Genomic DNA, 23,898 nt, shown 5'->3' with positions numbered 1-23,898 from the left:
ATGAAAATCAAGTTTTTCTTGAAGGATGCAGACTTCTTCCTGTACCACTGCTTGAAGAAGGTGTCTTCCAGAAACTGGCAGTAGGACTGGGAGTTGAGCTTGACTCCATCCTCAACCCGAAAAGGCCCCACAAGCTCATCTTTGATGATACCAGCCCAAACCAGTACTCCACCTCCACCTTGCTGGCATCTGAGTCGGACTGGAGCTCTCTGCCCTTTACCAATCCAGCCACGGTCCCATCCATCTGGCCCATCAAGACTCACTCTCATTTCATCAGTCCATAAAACCTTAGAAAAATCAGTCTTGAGATATTTCTTGGCCCAGTCTTGACATTTCAGCTTGTGTGTCTTGTTCAGTGGTGGTCGTCTTTCAGCCTTTCTTACCTTGGCCATGTCTCTGAGTATTGCACACCTTGTGCTTTTGGGCACTCCAGTGATGTTGCAGCTCTGAAATATGGCCAAACTGGTGGCAAGTGGCATCTTGGCAGCTGCACGCTTGACTTTTCTCAGTTCATGGGCAGTTATTTTGCGCCTTGGTTTTTCCACACGCTTCTTGCGACCCTGTTGACTATTTTGAATGAAACGCTTGATTGTTCGATGATCACGCTTCAGAAGCTTTGTAATTTTAAGAGTGCTGCATCCCTCTGCAAGATATCTCACTATTTTTGACTTTTCTGAGCCTGTCAAGTCCTTCTTTTGACCCATTTTGCCAAAGGAAAGGAAGTTGCCTAATAATTATGCACACCTGATATAGGGTGTTGATGTCATTAGACCACACCCCTTCTCATTACAGAGATGCACATCACTTAATATGCTTAATTGGTAGTAGGCTTTCGAGCCTATACAGCTTGGAGTAAGACAACATGCATAAAGAGGATGATGTGGTCAAAATACTCATTTGCCTAATAATTCTGCACACAGTGTAGACCAGAAATTCCTAATACTGGCATTATCCCAGTCAGTTTTTTATTCTGAATATAAATGTTGAAAAACCTTAAAAAATACTTTATTAATATTCTCAGAGTTAGTATATTTTATGTTATCAACTTTAATAGCTGAAATAATATTTCTGTTCTTTCTGATTCTCACTAGTTTAGCCAGATACTGCTGAATTCCCATAGAATCCTTTAAACTGTTAACTAATTTTCTGTTCTTCTTCCTGTGATCTTTGTTTTAAAAAGATGTCCCTTTCCCTTTTAAGCTTACAATATCTGTCCCAGTTACCTGGGGATTTATCAATATAGAAGCTACTGACTTGGGCTGCCAAAACTTTCTTTCTCCAGCTACATAAATAGGATTTAATTTCCCCCCTCATTACAGCCTTGGCTGCTTTCCAGAAAGTCTCAATTTTATTAAATTGAGCTATGTTAAATGTAGTATAATCCTTCCATTTCTGTTTTAACCAATTAATAAATCTAGGATTATCACCCAGGAAGTGGGGGAAAGAGAATGAAATATTTTGATTCTTAAGAGTGGAAGCAGCAAAGAGTGTAAGTGAGATTAATGCATGGTCAGAAATCTCAATGTCATGAATATTTGTTTCTAATCTATACAGGGCCAATGATTTAGAAATCAACAATAAATCAAATCTAGAGAACGTCTTGTGGACTTTTGACTCACACGTAAAACTGCGCACATCTTGATTTTTAAGCCTCCATATAGCTACTAAGCTTAATTCATGACAGATTTTTTTTTTTTTTAATTTTGCAATTTTATGATATTCTCTTGCATTGTTTAGTGACAATCTATCCAACACTGGGCACAGAGACATATTAAAATATCCCCCTAATATTAAGTTCTCCCCTATAAAGGGGAATATTTTGCCCCTAATGCCATCCCAAAATTCTGAAGAGAATGAATTAGGGCCATAAATATTACATAAGGTATAATTACAGCTATTAATCTGAATTTGAAGAATAATAAACCTACCCTCTGGATCAGCCTCCATTCTTATAATGTTATAATCTAAATTTTTGTGGAACAGGATTGCAACCCCAGATCTCATTTTAACTGCCGGAGCAGCAACACATTCGCCCACCCACTTACATTTCAATTTCAAAAGTTCTGATTCTTTAAGATGGGTTTCCTGCAGCATTACTACATCAAGGTTAAATTTAACAAGATATTTAATAATTAAAACATTAAACATTCCAGGAAAGTATATTAATCTTAGCTGTCACTGTATTTATTACATACTTCTGAATAGAACATATATATATACATAATATAATTTTTTTCCCTTTTTTCTCCAAAAGATCTAGATAGAGGTGTAGCCGTCAGGGAGAGGGAAATTTTTTTTATAATAATTAATACTAAACTCAAAAAATATATAAAAAGCATCCCATTATTAACAAAAATAGCCATTCTATTCCGATTGTTTACCCACAGAAATATTTCAAACAGATTCAATGAATCAATTTTTAGAAACATAAAAATAAGAAATACAAACAAAAAATGAAAAATATATAAATAATACAGAAAACAACAGTCATGTAAAAGAAACTTAACCATATATAGTTAACTTTACATTAAACCATAGTTGCATTTCTCCAATGAACTCTAAATTACCAATAAATTCCTGGGTCTCTTGTGGATTATTTAAGGCATGTCTAGAACCATTATCTTCCACTATGATCTTTGCAGGGTAAATTAACCAGGCTTTCAGGCCTTTGTCAGTAATTTTTGTACAATAGGGGATCATTTGCTTTCTCTTAGTGGAGGTTTCCAACGAGAAATCTTGGAACAACAAAAGTTTATTTTTCTCAAATATAAATATCTCTGACTTCCTGTACAGTTTAAGAAGTTCTACCTTATATTGATATTTAAGTAACTTGAAAATACACATTCTGCTTCTATAGGGGGAAGTAGTACTGGGTTTCCTAGGGCCGATCCTATGTGCCCTTTCAACAACTAACGGAAGCTGATGCGCAGGGAAACCTAACGCTTGAGGGAGTAATAAGGAGGTAACCTTCATAAGGTCTTCATAGTCAGGGGTTTCTGGGAGACCAGCAATTCTTATATTATTACACATGGAACGATCTTCTAGATCCTCCAGGCGAGATTGTAAACTAGAAATTTTAACCTCTTGACTATGCACTATATTATCTTGAGCATTAACCAGATCCTACAGATCTGAAATCCTGTTTTCTACCTCATTTATTCTTGATGCAAATTGCTTAACCTCGTTAGATAGAGATACAATATCTGTCAATATGGTGCTAAGCTCCTTTTTAATAATATCAAATTGTGGAGTAAACATATCAGCTAGTTGTAGTACTAAAGCATGGGTGTCGAAGGGGAGTGTATGTAAGTCTAAAGATGGATCTAATGTTGTATCTACACTCTTGTTCTTTCTGTCCTTAATTTTTGGAGGTATTATGGGAGTATTCTGCTTCGCCTGTGTGATAAATCTTTCCATGAAATATCTGTGTAGTAACAAAAATAAGTGAGAAACAAGCACAACAATATAATTGTAATTACCAAAGAAGGAAAAAATAGAGAAAAAACCCCCCAAAAAACCTTTATAAGGAAAATACAAATATTAAGCTATAAAGCGGTTAGTGTATATCTGCAAAATGTGGAAATATCCTAACCCCCCTTTTTTTTAACACGTGAACTGTGTACTCTGAGCCTTTTAAATATACCAAAAATAGATTCAAGCAGACAGGCGAACAATAATAATATACTTCTATAGGCTTAAACCGGGCACACCGTACCCCACCTTCTCGTAGATTCAGCACAATTTATCTACAACAAGGTAATTTGGTACATATAACTGGGAGAGACACTAATATAGCTAGGACTGGGTTAGGCCTACATCACTGGGTCTCCTATGAATTTTCCATTTTACTTCTCTCATATACTTCTTAAAGTCTCTCTCATACAATCCTTTTTCCTCTAAACCCCTTCTTTCCAGGTTTAATAGGGGCCAGATAGAAAATCATACAGTCCTCTGATCAAAATTGGGGGGATCAACAAGATAAAGCAGGAACACATAAAAGGTGGTTTAGCCAAATGTTCCTGCCCTGGCAGTTCTTAATGCATTCTCAGATGTATACCAGGGGGTGACTTATAACAGCCACAATAGAGACAAAAGAGGGATACTCTCCTTACAATTTTCCATCAGTAATACGATTATACTGGCTCCTGTACACTGCTACCCCTAGCAGCTGTAATTTAGACAAAAATAGCCACCACCATAGAAGCAATGAATGCATTTTTCAGTAGGCAACCAAAAGGATAGAAAAAGCAATAAAACAGATACTTGCATCAGATGACTCCTTATCGATCTTACAGCAGTTCAGGCAGGGAGTAGTAGCAAGTTGGCCTTTATCCCGAACACTCTTGCACTCTTCTTATCAATCAACACGCCCCAGGACAACCGTGTGTTATAGGGCAGCAAAGAAAATAGAAAACATCAGAGCCACTTTGGGGTATACAGCAACAAAGCCGGAGCCTCCCCAGCTTCAGAGTGTCCTCCTTCCGTGACTGGATGATGCTCTCCACCACGAGGAAGAGGCGCTTGGCCACAGATTACTCAGTGGCCAAACAGCCCCGACCTACAAGCGGCTGCACAACTTACGGAACCCAGGAATCCGGGGGGACTTAGTTTCTTAGCAGCCTGTAACTGGCACTCCTCTCTGCTGATGGTACTCATCGGTAAATGTGGTATATACCACTAGGCTTAACAGCCAGATAGTACTTCCGCGGGACAGGCTCAGACACAGCCTGAAGTCCCGTATCAGATCCCAGCTCAGGCTGGGTATAACGGGGTAAAAGTACTGGGGTAAGATTCCACTGCTCCTGATCTCCGGAGCTCAGTGAGCTGTACAACGTGTCTGGCAGCTCCGCCCCCAAAGGAAGTCAGATCTCCTGTATGTAAAGTCTTATGCAATTTAAGTAAAATATTATTTCATTTATTAATAACAACAATGTGTATAACCACTGGTGGTATACAAAAAAAAAAATGATAAAAATGTTAGGCCTTAAAAAAAATGTAGATGTAAAAGTCAATCAAAAGAGAAGTTAAGATACCAAATGTCCAAAAATGTGTTCTAGACTGATTACATTTCATGAATCACTGTTCAGATGTTATCTAATGTGGAATTCCCATATAGGAAGCAGGTCGGGTAAAACCAGGTTGGGGTATGGGTAAAGAATCTGCTGTGAAAAAATGCAATTTAGTAAGATATACTTCACTACGATACTTTACGTTACTGGGGTCGACTAAGTCTGTGACTCCCTCTTTCTCCGGAATCTGAAATTCCTAATTGATTTATCTGCTCTTCATGGTTCGTGACTTGGCTACCCTTAGATCCGGCGTCCGGTATACAACCTTTCAAGACACTGCCGTTCTCTGTTGCGGGTAACGTTTTCTAGTCCCCAGTTCCGGGTTACGTATTCTGGTCACATGTTCTGGTCACAAATTATGACTTAGCAAATAGAGCGGATTACCGGGTTGATGAAAGATGATCCTTGTGTGAAAAGTATACAAAGTATGCAAAGTTTACAACGTAAATGTATCCAATACTTATTGCATTCAACTCGTTAGAGCACTCTGATCCAGGAGTTAGAAACGGCTTATCATCATCTACACGTTTCAGCTTTGCAGCCTTTTTCAAGTTGGAACTTTTCTTACCCATACTCCCCTATTTATCTTCCAATTTCTTAGTTAATGTCCTTCCTTCCATTAGTTTTTAAAGGTGTATTCATTTGTTGTACCCATATTATGAAGGTTTTCGTATTTGTGCAACAATATTTTAAAACAATTAAATATATTCAAATGTTAATACAATGAATAATATAAATAGAGGGATTATTACACTTTAGCGCACTTGCACTTTTGTCACTATTATTGAGGCAATGGAAATAGTATGACTTTAGTTAAAATATTTTTGTTAATATAATTTTAAATATTAACATATTATTATTATCATTTTTAATATACTTAATAACACTGGTTTACACTTTAATAATGTATGAATTTATTATTTTCACGAGGAGAAATAATAAACGAATATCGGACTCACTGTCATCTTATTCATTGTATTAACATTTGAATATATTTAATTGTTTTATAATATTGTTGCACGAATTGTTTTCTTCTCTCTCTCTTATTGATAGAGTTGTTTTGATACAGTTGTTTTTAACATGTAAAAGGACTGAATAGTGTAAGTTCATTGGCCCCACGAAAAGCTTCATAATATGGGTACAACAAAAGAATACACCTTTAAAAACTAATGGAAGGAAGGACATTAATTAAGAAATTGGCAGATAAATAGGGGAGTATGGGTAAGAAAAGTTCCATCTTGAAAAAGGCTGCAAAGCTGAAACGCGTAGATGATAAAATCCGTTTCTAACTCCTGGATCAGAGTGCTCTGACGAGTTGAATGCAATAAGTATTGGATACATTTACATTGGAAACTTTGCATACTTTGTATTCTTTTCACACAAGGATCATCTTTCATCAACCCGGTAATCCGCTCTTTCTATTTGCTAAGTCATAACTTGTGACCAGAACACGTGACCAGAATACATAACCCGGAACTGGGGACTAGAAAACGTTACCCGCAATAGAGAACGGCAGTGTCTTGAAAGGTTGTATACCGGACGCCGGATCTAAGGGTAGCCAAATCACGAACCACGAAGAGCGGAGAAATCAATTAGGGATTTCGGATTCTGGAGAAAGAGGGAGTCACGGACTCAGTCGACCCCAGTAACGTAAAGTATCCTAGTGAAGTATATCTCACTAAATTCCATTTTTTTTACAGCAGATTCTTTACCCATGCCCCAACCTAGTTTTACCCGATCTGCTTCCTATATGGGAATTCCACATTAGATAACATCTGAACAGTGATTCACGAAATGTAATTCTTTTATAACACATTTTTGGACATTTGGTATCTTATAGTTGGAATTTTAACTTCTCTTTTGATTGACTTTTATAGCTACATTTTCTGATCGATTTTTAAGGCCGCTAGTAGAGGGTGTCAATCAGCCTGATCATATAGGATGGGGCAGATTGATGTCTGCAGCTTCAGAGCAGGCGACAAGTTATGGAGCAGCAGTCTTTAGACCGCTGCTTCATAACTTCTGTTTCTGGTGAGCCTGAAGGATCGCGCGGAAACAGGGGCATAAAGCTCCATTCGGAGCTTGATAATTCGGCCCCTTTGTCTCCAAAAGCTGTGCTACCAAATAATAAGTTAAGAGTACCAATATTTTTGTCATTGCCATTCTCATTTGTTTAACTGTTTAAAGTAATATGTAAAATCATAAATTAAAATAAAGTTCCTGGGGGCGTGTCTCTGGGCAGCACCTTGAATGGTCGCAATATCAGTTGCTCTGAGTGAAGCATTAATAATGTGCCTGTTATTGATGTCTATAAGGATCATCCATCTACCTTACCCTGGTAACTAAGCTCTGCTTATCTAGCTGATTTGAATGATATTACAAAATTGGGACTATCACCCTTAACAACTGATCCGGAGAGTTGAGGCCTAAGGCAGCCACTAGAGTGAGAGGCCCTCAACACCCCCCAACACCCCCCCCCCCCGGTATCTTGTAAGCCGGGTATGCAGTGCGTGGACACTGACAACTACAACAGTATGGAGCCTGACGCAGCTATACTAATTGATAAGATATGCAATCTCTTAAATGAGCACTATCTAAAGCTCACAGAGAAGATGGCAGCAGCTTGGGCATATGACAGAAATAGAGCTGATACTAACTAAGCCTGACTCAGTGGATTTAGAATGGGCAAAGGAACCTGAGCCCCCCAAACACTGTCTGCATCTGAACCCAACCAGTACAAAACAAGAAAATGGACCCTCTATAAGCAATGGATCAACGACCATCTTTGAAAACCCAGTGGTAACTGCCGCATGCTGCCTACTCACAGCGGGGCCAGAGGCTGGCGCCAGTTCCTTGAAAAGTGAGGTGGCAAATGCCTCTGAATTAGGAGAAATTCTTGTACGGCAAAAACCCCCACTGATTACCAACACCTACTGGGTCCAGCAGCCTCGTCTCACAAAGGGAGGTGATCCTAAACCTTACAAAGAGTTACCCGCAGAGAAAAAAGCAGCACATGGGGGGACTATATCTGAGCAAAATGGTGCCGCTCCGCCACCTCAGAAGCCTCTGCCTCTGTCAGTAGAAACTAGAGGGCCTCGCCAGGTCGCATACGATACTCAGCAATATTGGCTAATTACCTATGGAGTCAACACGAGCTCTAACTGGAGGACATCCCCCAAGCTGAAGACCCAGAACAGACACGGAGACAAGTTGGCTGTGTTCGGTCAGCAGACTTTGTTTCAAAGAGGCCATTGTGGGGGCTGGATAGGTCTCTGGAGATACGCGTATAGAGGCTTGTGGAGAGCGGTCAAGAACACTTTCTGCACTCAGGATATCTGAGGTGTTATACTCCCTATACGTTCTGGCATAGGCTAATTGAAAAGGTCACTTTGGCAAGCCTATCCGTGCTTAGCTCCCTTTGCAACTACCCAGTATGCACAACATCTGCAGATTTCAGGAACGGGTTGAAGGGAGAAGAAAAAAGAGAAGCCTCTCCGTAAAAGCCTGGTTCCCACTCGAGGTTGCCTTTCTTTTTCTTTGTGTGACTGAGCAGCACTACAAACCGGGAATAGGTTTCAAACTGGTGAACATATAACGGAGGGTAAAACCCTTGAACTTTTCAAATGGCAAGTATTACAGTGCTTCCACCTAGTTACCAGACTCTCAAAGTTTCAGAGTTTACTGGGTTGTTTTTTTTTTAACTCTTGCTCTTTCATATCTTTCATACTATAAGTGTTTACCATAAGTGTAGTGCGAAAGCAGGTATTCATACAGGACAAACAAGTTCGGGCCATGACTACAAACTTTGTACATACCCAGCTCATTTTTCGCTATTATACAGTATTTATGTTGGTGAAACAGGTTGTATAATTGATTGTGTTTGTATATGTGATATGATTGGTTTAAAATGTGCCCTATAACGGTTATAGCTTCACCTGTTTACTGTGTTTTCTGTATGGCTCAGAATATTCACCCTTTGCCTCTATTCAGATCTACCTTGGTCCCTATACCTGTATTACTATGATGCCAGTTACCTTTAAACGCCACACTTTCACAATATATTTAGTTTAACCTGGAATAAGAGTCAGTTTTTAGCTGCGTTAGGTCCCATGGTGCTTGAAACATATGGGTTGTTCTTTTATACAACATGGTATGTGATACTCTTCTAAGCCCAAGAATATATATTTTTCTAGTTGATCTACCCCCATAGAATCTTGCTGTTATAACTTAGCCCAAAGACCTATTATTGAGTCCTACTATTGTCAAAGGAGATATATATAATAACAGATTCATAGGTCACAAAACAAGAAAACTGAGGTTTAAGTCAAGACCCAAGAGCGGTCTCATTTAAATCATAAATGTCTTCTGCAAATTATCTTCTCCCCCATAGTTCTGCAAGGTCCAAAAGTGGACTTTCGTTTTAGTTAGAAGACAGGTAGTTTTGTTGGCAAGCTTTATATTTTCTTTTCACAATTTTTCAATACTCTCATGTGCTATATGTATTTTATATACAGGGAGTGCAGAATTATTAGGCAAGTTGTATTTTTGAGGATTAATTTTATTATTGAACAACAATCATGTTCTCAATGAACCCAAAAAACTCATTAATATCAAAGCTGAATAGTTTTGGAAGTAGTTTTTAGTTTGTTTTTAGTTATAGCTACAGGGAGTGCAGAATTATTAGGCAAATGAGTATTTTGACCACATCATCCTCTTTATGCATGTTGTCTTACTCCAAGCTGTATAGGCTCGAAAGCCTACTACCAATTAAGCATATTAGGTGATGTGCATCTCTGTAATGAGAAGGGGTGTGGTCTAATGACATCAACACCCTATATTAGGTGTGCATAATTATTAGGCAACTTCCTTTCCTTTGGCAAAATGGGTCAAAAGAAGGACTTGACAGGCTCAGAAAAGTCAAAAATAGTGAGATATCTTGCAGAGGGATGCAGCACTCTTAAAATTGCAAAGCTTCTGAAGAGTGATCATCCAACAATCAAGCGTTTCATTCAAAATAGTCAACAGGGTCGCAAGAAGCGTGTGGAAAAACCAAGGCGCAAAATAACTGCCCATGAACTGAGAAAAGTCAAGCGTGCAGCTGCCAAGATGCCACTTGCCACCAGTTTGGCCATATTTCAGAGCTGCAACATCACTGGAGTGCCCAAAAGCACAAGGTGTGCAATACTCAGAGACATGGCCAAGGTAAGAAAGGCTGAAAGAAAACCACCACTGAACAAGACACACAAGCTGAAACGTCAAGACTGGGCCAAGAAATATCTCAAGACTGATTTTTCTAAGGTTTTAGGGACTGATGAAATGAGAGTGAGTCTTGATGGGCCAGATGGATGGGCCCGTGGCTGGATTGGTAAAGGGCAGAGAGCTCCAGTCCGACTCAGACGCCAGCAAGGTGGAGGTGGAGTACTGGTTTGGGCTGGTATCATCAAAGATGAGCTTGTGGGGCCTTTTCGGGTTGAGGATGGAGTCAAGCTCAACTCCCAGTCCTACTGCCAGTTTCTGGAAGACACCTTCTTCAAGCAGTGGTACAGGAAGAAGTCTGCATCCTTCAAGAAAAACATGATTTTCATGCAGGACAATGCTCCATAACACGCGTCCAAGTACTCCACAGCGTGGCTGGCAAGAAAGGGTATAAAAGAAGAAAATCTAATGACATGGCCTCCTTGTTCACCTGATCTGAACCCCATTGAGAACCTGTGGTCCATCATCAAATGTGAGATTTACAAGGAGGGAAAACAGTACACCTCTCTGAACAGTGTCTGGGAGGCTGTGGTTGCTGCTGCATGCAATGTTGATGGTGAACAGATCAAAACACTGACAGAATCCATGGATGGCAGGCTTTTGAGTGTCCTTGCAAAGAAAGGTGGCTATATTGGTCACTGATTTGTTTTTGTTTTGTTTTTGAATGTCAGAAATGTATATTTGTGAATGTTGAGATGTTATATTGGTTTCACCGGTAAAAATAAATAATTGAAATGGGTATATATTTGTTTTTTGTTAAGTTGCCTAATAATTATGCACAGTAATAGTCACCTGCACACACAGATATACCACAGCCTCCCAGACACTGTTCAGAGAGGTGTACTGTCATTAGATTTTCTTCTTTTATACCCTTTCTTGCCAGCCACGTTGTGGAGTACTTGGACGCGTGTGATGGAGCATTGTCCTGCATGAAAATCATGTTTTTCTTGAAGGATGCAGACTTCTTCCTGTACCACTGCTTGAAGAAGTTGTCTTCCAGAAACTGGCAGTAGGACTGGGAGTTGAGCTTGACTCCATCCTCAACCCGAAAAGGCCCCACAAGCTCATCTTTGATGATACCAGCCCAAACCAGTACTCCACCTCCACCTTGCTGGCCTCTGAGTCGGACTGGAGCTCTCTGCCCTTTACCAATCCAGCCACGGGCCCATCCATCTGGCCCATCAAGACTCAGACCATCAGAGAAAATTGTGCGTTTTCCTAAAAAAAGGAAAAGTACCATTACTTTCGGCCATGTTTGTATGTAGAATTGCAAAAATTTTTGAAGAACATAAGGGAGAGTAAGTAAACTACACATTTCACATAAGAAATCAAAATATTATACAGGAGTTCCTGAAAAGACGTTATTTTACAATCTGATACTGTTTGGTATAACAAAATTCTTCATACAAATCATCTTTATTCACACAATCTAACTTAAGACGTTCAAAAAGTTTCTGCAAATCCATGAAGTCTATTTCTCATTTATGGCAAAGCTGGTGTAAAGACATATAGGGCTAGATTACAATTTCCGCAGTAAATATGTTGTTTTGCGCTAGAGAAAGCATCGCTAGTATTAGGCTTTTTGTGCTTCTCGGGTTCCGCTGGTATTACAAGTTGAAAAAAATTATTTTGCACTAGGAAAACCCTACTCGCGCAAACAAAAAAAATTGAAAAAAAAACTAACACCCTACCATAAGCCCCTAGCCTAATAACACCTAAACCCCCATCCCCCCACAATGCTAAGTATCTAAAACTATTTACCCCTAAACCACAATCCCCCCACAACACAAAGTTATAAACTAACATCTAAACCCTCTAACCTAACACCCCCTTAACCCAAAATAAAATACCCCTAAATTAACTTAAAAAAATCCTACCTTAAAATAAAAAAACTTACCTGTAAAATTAAATAAAAACCTTATCTTACCTTTAAATAAACTACTATTACGGAAAAATAAAAAATCCTAGCATTACACAAAATTTAAAATCCTACCATTACACAAAATATAAAATCCTACCATTACACAAAATAAAAAACAAAATTACCAAAAATAAAAAAATGTATCCTATTCTAATACACCTTTAAAAAAAAACACCCCAAAATAAAAACTATTCTCAAAATAAACAACCATTAGTCCTTAAAATTCCCTAAAGGTATCGCTCTTTTTTTTTAAAGAAAGCACTAACCCCCTAACATTATAATAATATAGAAAAGATGGCGGCGCTGTGTCACCTCCAGGGGATGAAGCTGTTCTCGTCCTCAGAGTACGTCAATTGCTTTTACCTCCAAAATAAAAGGCTCACAATAGTGCAGCAGGTTTCAAACAGTTGGTAGGCGCAATAATCAGAGTATACTCACAAGATAGCAGTTTAAAATCAGACTTTATAGCAAACATCAAACAGGCAGACCTCAGATGCAGCTACAATTATTTATTAAAAATACAGCTCAAAGCGTTTCGGCTAAAAATAGCCTTTATCAAGAGCATAAGTTAAAAACAATGTCAGAACTTTTATTACATTACACTTAGTTCTGACATTGTTTTTAACTTATGCTATTGATAAAGGCTATTTTTAGCCGAAACGCTTTGAGCTGTATTTTTAATAAATCCTTGTAGCTGCATCTGAGGTCTGCCTGTTTGATGTTTGCTATAAAGTCTGATTTTAAACTGCTATCTTGTGAGTATACTCTGATTATTGCGCCTACCAACTGTTTGAAACCTGCTGCAATTATTTATTAAAAATACAGCTCAAAGCGTTTCGGCTAAAAATAGCCTTTATCAATAGCATAAGTTAAAAACAATGTCAGAACCAAGTGTAATGTAATAAAAGTTCTGACATTGTTTTTAACTTATGCTCTTGATAAAGGCTATTTTTAGCCGAAACGCTTTGAGCTGTATTTTTAATAAATAATTGAAGCTGCATCTGAGGTCTGCCTGTTTGATGTTTGCTATAAAGTCTGATTTTAAACTGCTATCTCGTGAGTATACTCTGATTATTGTATTTTTTATTTTGGAGGTAAAAGCAATTGAGGTACTCTGAGGACGAGAACAGCTTCATCCCCTGGAGGTGACACAGCGCCGCCATCTTTTCTATATTATTCCTTTGTATACGGTCTGGGAGAACCAGGGCTGACAGCAAGCACCTAAAGGGAAGTGCTATAATATTTCATACTTTATCTATGTATTTATACCCCTAACATTACAATCCCCACCCCCCCCAAAAAAAAAAAAAAACCGAAAAGGGCATTTGGATGGGCATTGCCCTTAAAAGGGCATTCAGCTCTTTTGCTGCCAAAATAAAATTAAAAAAAAAAAATAACACTAACCTCAAAGTTGGTTATCACCGATGATGATGGGCGGTGCTCCATCTTCATCCCGACGGCTCTCCATCTTCATCCACCACGATGAAGATGGAGCGCCGCGATGAAGATAGATGAAAATGGAGCGCCGCGATGAAGATAGATGAAAATGGAGCGCCACTCATCATCATCGGTGATAACCAACTTTGGGGTTAGTGTTTTTTTATAGATTAGGTTTCTTTTTTAATTTGGGCAGCAAAAGAGCTGAATGCCCTTTTAAAGGCAATGCCCATCCAAATGCCCTTTTTGGGGCAATGGGTAGTTTAGTATTTTTTGTTAGGTTTTTTTATTTTGGCGGGTTGAAATGTTTGGGGGTTAGTGTTTCTTTTAAGAAAAAGAGCTGATCGCTTTAGGACAATGCCCTACAAAAGGCCCTTGGAATAGGATTTTTTTTTTTTTGGTAATTTTGTTTTTTATTTTCTGTAATGGTAGGATTTTTTATTTTCTGTAATGGTAGGATGTTTTATTTTTTGTAATTGTAGGATTTTTTTTCAGTAATGCTAGTATTCTTTTTTTAAAAAAGGTAAGATTAGGTTTTTATTTAATTTTACAGGTAAGTTTTTTTTTAATTTTAAGGTAGTTAGGATTTTTTTAGTTAATTTAGGGGTATTTTCATTTGGGTTAAGTTAAGGGTGTTAGGTTAGGGGGTTTAGATGTTAGTTTATAACTATGCGTTGTGAGGGGATGGCGGTGTAGGGGTTAATAGTTTATTTAAATACTTTGCAATGTGGGGGTGGTGGTTTAGGGGTTAAAAATTATTTAGCGTTTGCGAAGTGGAAGAATGGCTGTTTAGGGGTTAATATTATTTAGTGTTTGTGATGTGGGGGTTGGTGGTTTAGGGGTTAATAGTGTAGTTTATGAATGTATGTGCACTTATGTATTCATCGGGTTTTTTTTTTCCCTGCTTTGTTTGCGATGTGCTGCTGGCAGCCATTTTACTCACCTCTCTTGCTGACTCTGGTGCATAGTGTGTGATGCTGCTCATTTCCTGCATGCCCTTTTATGGCCAGACTGGTGTACATCATCCGTGTGAGACAGGTTGCAGTCTCAGAATTGTGATGTCATCACTTATTATTTAAAGGGCCTCTGTTCAGTATGCTTTGCCCTTGCGTTGTCTCAGACCTGTTTAGCAGAGCTCCTGTGTATTACCTGGCTGTCTGACGTCCCTCCTGGTTCCTGATCCCTGGCTTGTTCCTGACTCTGTTGTTCTCCTTGTTCCTGATTCCGGCTCATCTGACTACTCGCTTTGGCTCCTGATTCGGCTCATCTGACTATTCGCTTTGACTCCTAACTCGGCTCGTCTGACTACCAGCTCTGGTTTTGACTCCTGGCTTGTTATTTGACTTGTGGACTTTTTATTATTTTTTGTTATTAATAAAGGTGTGATTATTTTTGCACTTCTCGTCTCAGTCTGATTCCTGGCACCCTGACATTACGCAAGGGCCATGAATCTTGATGGTGCTAATAATCCACCTTTAACTAACATCATTTCCAGGATGGATGAACAGGATCACCGCTTGGATCAATTTGCACTAGCCCTGCAAACCAGGCTGACTCGCACTGCACATTTGGACCAAAGTGTCCCGCAAGTTATGGCTGCTCCTGTTTCCGCTGCTGCACCTAGTCCTATCTGTCCAGTTCTGCACCTCTACCTCAGCCATATGGAGGCAATCTAATTCAGTGCAGAGGGTTTTTGAACCAGGTGGGCATTTACTTTGAGATGTTACCTCAGGCGTTTCCCTCTGACAGAGCTAAGGTGGGATTTCTCATCTCGTTACTCTCTGACACAGCACTTGCCTGGGCTAATCCCTTGTGGGAGACTAATAAACCTGTGATTTCAAATTACCCTGAATTTGTGGCCTCCTCTGCTGCTAAACAACTCATGTCCATTCAGCAAGGTACAAGATCTGTTGCTCAGTATGCCATTGAGTTCCGTACGCTTGCCGCAGAGGTAGGTTGGAACAATGAAGCCCTTGTTGCCGCCTTCATGGGCTCTCTGATGCGATTAAAGACAAAGTTGTTGCCAGAGATTTACCAGAGGATCTCAAGGCATTGGTTCTCTTTCAATGAGCGCTTGTGGAAGCCTCCTGTTCCACTGTCTCCTACGTGTTCGTTCCCACCCATGCCTCCTCTCCTCCCATGCCTCCTGGTCCCAAATCACCAGGTACTGCTGAGCCGATGCAGTTGGGATTCACGCGTCTCTCGGTGGCGGAGAGGGCCTTTAGGGGGATGGAGGGGCTCTGCCTCTATTGTGGGTTACAGGGCCACCGTTTGAAGTCTTGTTCTACACGGCCGGGAAACGCTCACACCTAAGGTCCTGTCAGGGGCAGACCTTGGGTGGTTTATCCTCGACCCCGGAACCGCTAAAGGAAAAACCTTTGGTCACGGTTGTCCTTTCCTAGGTGGACTCCTCCATAGTCACCCAGGCTCTTGTTGACTCCGGTGCTGCGGGCTATTTTCTTGACAGTGTTTTTGTATCAAAGCACTCCATTCCTTTTTTGCCTCAGTCTGTTCCGCTTGCTATTGAGGCCATTGATGGCAGGCCCCTTCAGCCCGCACTTGTTACTCACGAAACCGCTACGTTATCCATGGCTGTTGGGGCTCTCCATTTGAAACCCTCCAGTTCCAGGTGATAAATTCTCTGCATTTTCCAGTTGTTCTGGGTTATCCCTGGCTCCAAAAACACAATCCCAGTCTCGACTGTCTTCGGAAACCAGTTAAAGTCTTGTGCACTTTTTCGGTATCTCAATTGCCAGAGGGGTACCGAGAGTTCCTAGATGTGCTGGTACGTTGCCTCCTCACTGGTCTTACGATTGTGCCATAGACCTGCAACCCGGAGCCATTCCTCCTCGGGGCCGGGTTTACCCTCTGTCTGTTGCGTAGAATTGTGCTATGAAGGAGTATGTTACCAATGCTCTGTCATGGGGGATCATCCGTAAATCCTGCTCTCCTGCAGGGGCTGGCTTATTTTTTGTGAAGAAAAAGGGTGGCGAGTTAAGACCATGCATCGATTATAGGGGTCTTAATCGTCTTACCATTAAGAATGCTTACGCGAGTCATTCTCTTGCAACTCTCGACAAGGGAAGTATCAAGAGATATGTGGTGGCTGGACTTCCGTTTGGGGGCGGAGCGAACAGGTAGCACACAGGTAGCTGCTGATTGCTTCGTGTTCCCTGTCTATGGGAAAGTGAAAAATCTCCACCCCACCGCAGACTACCTTGCCCAGGTTTCATTCGCTTGGGGCCGGTAGAAGTTCCACGGACGTCGGTGGGAAGTCCAATGAAGGCAAGATAAATGCTTAGTCGCTGAAGCACTCCTTATCACATCGACGCACCTTACACCTGCAAACAGTGGGTACACCCGCTCAAGATAGCCTCACGCCATCTCTCCAATCTACCTAATCCCCGGGACAATAATATCTGTCTGGTCTAATGGTATTGCGGCCAATGTGCAAAAGTGGCAGTGAGACCCGCGAGTAAGGCATCCCTTAACTACACGCTCAACGCTACGGAATAAAAAAAAAAAAAAAGTAAGTTGATCCCATTCTTGAACTTACCGTATGCAGCCCGGCTCCCTATTACCTGAGGTGTTTATCCGAGTACTCCGAGAGTGTCGGCGGAGGATAGGACAGGAGAGTCCTTTGGCCTCTGCATCTGCAGTGTCTAACAGGTGGGGGAGGGCGGTGGATCAGTTGCACGATTGGCTGGTTCAAAGTATCTGAGACAGCAACCCCCCTCGATCAGAGCGGAGATAGCACTGTCCTGGTACAGTGTTTGAAGTAATCTCACGCTGAAGGGGAGGCAACAAACAGAATACGGCACTATGGATGGAGCAGCTATCGATTAGTAGAGGGGTGAAGCGGTTCAAAACGCCGATAACTTTGACGTCCCCTGGAATGGCAGCAAAGCGTGAGTAGAGGCATTTGCGGTGTGAGTGTGTCCGAAGAAAAGACTAAATGTATGGGTATCCTGATATTCTATTTTTGTTATTATCGACCAATACACCAAGGGGGTATATACAGACAACTGCAAACAACATAGAGTTTTCCGCTGATACATATTGACTGTGTTTACAGTATTGGGGAACTTTCGCTGCAGATACACAGAATTTATTAATAATAGAGTCTGACCTGAAAGAGGAGAGGTGTGCACTGGACTTACGGGGGTCTGGGGCGCGACGAGATGTACTCCTGACGATATTATATTTTAATTTGACCCCTAATCAATAGCACTGCTAACAAATATAACTTAAGGACAGTGCCCCCTCCTATTAAGGAAGATAGGAAAAGGGTATGAAGAAATGTTTATTGGATATAGCACCAGAAATATTTGGAATACCTCATTGTAAGGTAGCACTATCTAGTTGGCGCTATTGGAGAAACAAAAAAGCTGATTTTGAGGTTGTGGGAACAGTTTGTTTATAAGACTGATCGCTCCTTGGCGTGATAAAAGGAAGCTAGTGGGGAAATCCTCATATGCAGCCAATTGCAGCCAAATCCCTAAGTCTTTAAAAAAAGAAAAAAAGGAAGAAAAAGAGGACTTGGTTTAGAATGATTTCTTATAGAGGTTCAGCCTAGGGAAGACCGGATAACCTGGGTTGTTGACTTACGGGCGATTTACCCAGAAGAGTCCTAGATAACTAGTGGTGAATTCCTGTTATTGCAAAGTGACATTTGTTTCAAACTCTTGCACTGGGAATAAATGTTTATTTGAGGTGTATATGTTATCGGACTTCCACCTACAAGGATATATAAACACTGAGGGCATACAATTGATATTTCACTAAACTGATGTGCATGTATTGTTATGTATAAAAAAAATATAGCTTTAAACTTCTAGTTAAGTAAACTCTGAACAGTATATTTGGGAATTAGAATAGTTGCACCATAAGTGTACAGGATTATAACCCTTATTTACTTGTAAGTTTGGCAATAGATTTGAACTAGTATAAGATCCGGTTTAGTACATATATCTGTTTCAAATTCTTTGTTGTTACGTAAGATTTTCTCACTAAAGATAGATACTGCACACAGGTAGACTCTTGGTAAGATTTGTAACTTGGAAAGTCCCAGGATTTTATAAGGGAATTTAAGGGCCCTGGGTTTGGTCTCCTGTGCTTTAAAGCAAGAAGGAGGGGGGAAGGGGGAAAAAGGGAATAAGAATAGAACAAGAGAAACTGTTGGTCAGCATTTTTTAGGTGTCATAACACTTGGTTTTTTTTGGGTTTTTTTTGCTTTTTGTGTCACTTCACTCTCCTCTTGCACCCCCCTCCCACTTATATTACACTTTCTTTCACACATTTTTTTTTTTCTCTTTCTCGCCCTCACAGGGCTATTAGAAAATTACACATAGACACAAATTGAGGCTTGTAAGTATTTAAGGAAAGCACGTTGCACTGTGGTGAATGGAGAGATTTATCTCCCACCAGAAGGGTTCCTCACCTATAATGCCGCCCAAACATAAAGACATTTGAGAGTGATTGGTGTACCGGAATTAAATGAGTTTCAGGATTTATTAAAATTTGTAACGGTCACCCTCCCTCAGGCACTCTTGCTTCCTCCTCCTCCTACTCCATTTTTGGTTGAGAGGGCTCACAGAATTGGGCCCCTCAGAGAAAACAATGATAGTGCTAAACCCAGACCTATTATTTTTAAGTTTGTTAACTATCAAGATAAGCTTCTATTTTTGGCCCATTACAGGAAGTTGAATACCCTTACTATTAACTCACATAGAATCTGGATTTTTCAAGATTTTTCTGTTGAAACCAGGGCAAAGAGAAAGGAGATGGCTCCGTTTTTTGAAAGATTTTCAAAAGCAGATTGTAGTGTCAGATTGGTGTATCCTGCTAAACTCATAATTAATAAGGAAGGTTCTTCATATATAGCAAATAATAGTGCGGAAGCCGCAGCTCTATGTAAAAAAATGGATATTCACTGAACGGGGGCTATAAAAGCAAATAATGTCATCACAGCACTGTTTGTAAGGATGTACAGAATGGAGTTATATGTTCAATGGTTAAAATGTATGTTTATGTTTATTTTTGTGCAAGTAATTTTTTTTTTTTTTTTTTTTTTTTTTTTTTTTTTTCTCTCCCTCGCTCTTTCTCTCTCTTCGCTCCCCGTCTCTCTTTTTGGCTGACTTCTTGGTATTTCGGTCTTGTGCAATTTTATGGGCTGTATCTACAGGGGGTTCCAATTAACTCTCTCCTTCTGGGTTACGCCAGAAACGGGAAAATTATGGTTTCTTTGTCCCCGAGATATACTAGAAGTAGGGACTTCGGGAATCTAGCTTTCGGAGGCTTGTTCAGAAATGGGGTGTGTAAATATTCTCTCCTTTGGGGTCATAATACAAGAGGGTCGACTAGTGGAATTTTTCCTCTGGGATTATGTTAGATATTCTTAACTTAGTGTCGTGGAACGTTGGGGGAATAAATTCTCCAATAAAAAGAAAATCGATAATCAAACATTTGGCAAAAGTTAAATCAAATATAGCTTTTCTTCAAGAGACCCATTTAAAAGATTCAGAATCCCTGAAACTACAGACTAATTGGGTAGGGGAGGTCATAGCGGCACCATTTAAATCTTGTAAAAGAGGAGTTGCTATACTTTTCAACAAAAATTTAGAATACACGATAGAATCGATTACGCGGGACCAGGAAGGGCGATATTTAATTGTAGAAGTTATAATCGATAAAACAAGATATGTATTATGTAATATTTACGGCCCCAATAAAGTCGATAAAATATTTTGGAATAAAATGTTAACCCTCCTACATAAATTTATAGGGCAACATCTTATAGTGGCGGGTGATTTTAATATTGTAGCAGATCCCATTTTAGATAGAGACAATAAGGCATATATTTTTACTCGAGACAGGAAGACGCGTATTTTGCAGAAATTTTGTGCCCAACTTGGGCTGACAGATATTTGGCGTGCCCAAAATCCGGACACTTGTTTATCTAAAGGGCATCACTCCCTATCTAGAATAGATTTTTTTTTAGTCTCTGAGAGTTTGTCTGGATCAGACTGGGAAGCAGATATACGGGACATAACAATTTCAGATCATGCGGTTATTACTTTATCACTTAATGCATCGGCTAAGCGATTAACCCCGGCTAGGGGTATTTTTTTCCCTAAATATTTAGTGAACGATAACAAATTCCAGAACTGGCTGATTAAGCAATGGCAAGAATATGAGTCTTTTAATAATTCGTATATTGATAAACCGGAAGTTTATTGGGAAGCGGCGAAAGCCGTAATTAGAGGTAAAATCAAGGCATATCTATGTAAGCGTAAGAGGAAAAGTATGCAATTAGAGACACAGGCGAATAATAGAGTGAGAAATACATTTTCGGCTTATTTAAGCGAGCATTCGGATGAGAAATGGCGCAAATATATGGATGGATATACTAAGACAGCGCGTGATATTCTTACTCAACAAAAAACAGTGATGGAAATACAAAAGCAAAAGGCGCTTTACGGTGGTTTTGCAGGGAGATCGGCTAAGTTTCTGGCTAAACTTACCAAATCGACCACCCGTAATGCTGTGTCGGTTATAAAAGACAGGTTTGGGAGATATACGAAAAACTCGGATATTATTAGAGCTTTTCATTGTTTTTTTAGTGATCTGTATAAAGCTGAACCGTATAACATAGAAAAGCAGAGACAATTCTGGGATCTAATTAAGACCCCTAAAATCTCTCTAGAAACGCTGGCAGATATTAATAAGCCTATCTCTGAGCAAGAGATTCATGCTGCAATTAAAGCAACAAAATCCAATAAGGCAGCAGGTCCGGACTGTCTTCCCGCGGAATTTTACAAGATACTTCAGACGCATATCTCCGCCACACTTATGAATCTATTTAATTACTATTTTGTTAAAAACAATAAATGCTCCCCATATTTTGCTGCGGCGGTAATTTCGCTGATTCCAAAAAAAAAATAAAGATTTAGAACTTCCAGAATCCTATAGGCCTATATCTGTCTTAAACACAGATTATAAGATCTTGGCTTCAATAATAGCTAACAGATTAAAGCCTCATTTAGGTAAGATAATCCACGAAAACCAGGCGGGTTTCATGACAGGGAGAAATCCCACAAAAAATATTCGTAAGGTTATGACATTGCTTGACTTTTTCTGGAATAAGTTTAAATCATCTAGACGGGAAGACTTTCCGGACCTAGCCTTATTAACGGTCGACGCGGAGAAAGCGTTCGATCGCATCTCTTGGAAACACCTATTTTTTGCATTAGAGCAATTTGGTCTCACAGGTCACATACTGGAGTTTACACAAATAATATATTCTTCTCCAATTTCGTCTTTATTAATTAACGGTGAGATCTCCCAACATTTATTATTGCAGCGGGGCACCCGACAGGGTTGCCCTTTATCGCCACTGTTGTTCAATATATCACTAGAACCATTCGCTATCTTGCTCCGTCAACAACTAGAGGGGATTCGTATAGGTGAACAAAAAATCGTTCTATTACTATACGCTGATGATATAATTCTGTGTATGAGTAACATTTCTCGCAGTCTTGCCTTATTATTAGAATCCACAGAACTCTTTAGTGCAATTTCGGGATACAAAATCAATTTTGCCAAATCAGATCTTTTATGGATTAATAAAAAAAAGCAAGATATTATGCACCCGTTTCATGAAACATCGCAAATTTTGTATCTCGGTATTAAATTAAGCATAAACCCGGAGGACTGGTATAGGCTCAATTTCAGCAAATTTTTTCAGGAGTGTGCGCAACGGGTAGAGGGGTGGATAAACTTACCCATCTCCTTGTCGGCCAGAGTGACTCTTATAAAAAACATTCTCTTTCCTAAAATATTTTACCTTATGCAAAATATCCCAATTCCCATCAAGAAGGCTGATATAATGAAATACAATAAAGCTTGCACAAAATTACTTTGGAAGGGTACTAGAAGTCGTATTTCGACCATACGCTTAACATGTAACAAAGATGCGGCCGGGTTGGTCTTGCCGAATTTGCAATATTATAGTTTAGCCGCTAGAGTAAAAGTGGCAATTGACTGAATAACCGAACAAGATCAGGTTGCTGCAGTTCCCTGGGAATCTGCCCTAGTGAATCCATTTAGACTAGATGCTATTCTTCACTGTCCAATGACCGATTTACCCTCTTCACTTTTTGCACTTTTAACATTCAAAAACATCATATCTGCGTGGCAGAAATTTTGTGTGTCTTTAGATAATGTTCCATATGCTTCTAAATACTTACCTATTACAGGAAACCCAAATTTTGTTCCTGGGCTCTGTTCAGCGATCTTCAGGGATTGGTTTTCTAAAGGGCTGATATATGTGGCACAAGTTGTAAAAGCAGATTCAACTTTGTTATCCTTTGCCGAACTAAGACAGCATTTCGGCCTCTCTAATAAAGAATTTTATGCTTATTTGCAGTTAAGGCATTTTATACTCGAACTTAATCAAAAATACGGAAGAGAGTGGTCTCTTTTATTTCAACCACAAATTAACAATTTCAAAATGGGAATATACTCAATAGCTCCGTTTTATGCGCATCTCAATTTTAAATCTTCTAATGAGCAGAGGGAATATATAGTAGCTAAATGGAGTAAAGTTTTGCCTGAAGTAAATAGTCAAACTATAATGAATGTATTTAAATTTATGGAAAAAAGCTGGGTTTTGACGACATGGAAGGAAACGCAGATTAAGATTGTCTTTATGTCTTATCTGACTCCTGCTAGATTGGCAAGGTGGTACAAGATAATAAGTAAATGTCCTAAATGTTCTTCGCCCAAAGCAGATCTTTTGCATTGTTTTTGGGCTTGTCCTAAAATTTCACAATTTTGGTTGAAAGTAGCATATTGGATGCGCTCAACGCTTAAAGGGACAGTAAAGTCAAAACTAAACGTTTATGATTCAGATAGGGCACGCAATTTTAAACAACTTTCCAATTTACTTTTATCATCAAATTTGCTTTGTTCCTTTGGTGGTATTTTTGAAAAGCTAAACCTAGCTAGGCTCAAACTGATTTCTAAACAGTTGAAAACCGCCTCCTAACTCAGAGCATTTTGAAAGTTTTTCACAGTTAGACTGTGCTAGTTCACATGTGTCATATAGATAACATTGCGCTCACTCCCGTGAAGTTATTTAGGAGTCTTCACTGATTGACTACACTGCATGTCTGTCAAAGGCACTTAGATAAGGAGGCTGTCTGCAAAGGCTTA

This window comes from Bombina bombina, chromosome 5, assembly GCF_027579735.1.
Source record: "Bombina bombina isolate aBomBom1 chromosome 5, aBomBom1.pri, whole genome shotgun sequence".
Taxonomy (NCBI): domain Eukaryota; kingdom Metazoa; phylum Chordata; class Amphibia; order Anura; family Bombinatoridae; genus Bombina; species Bombina bombina.
The sequence above is the reverse complement of the archived record's forward strand: the minus strand, read 5'-3'. Positions refer to the sequence as shown.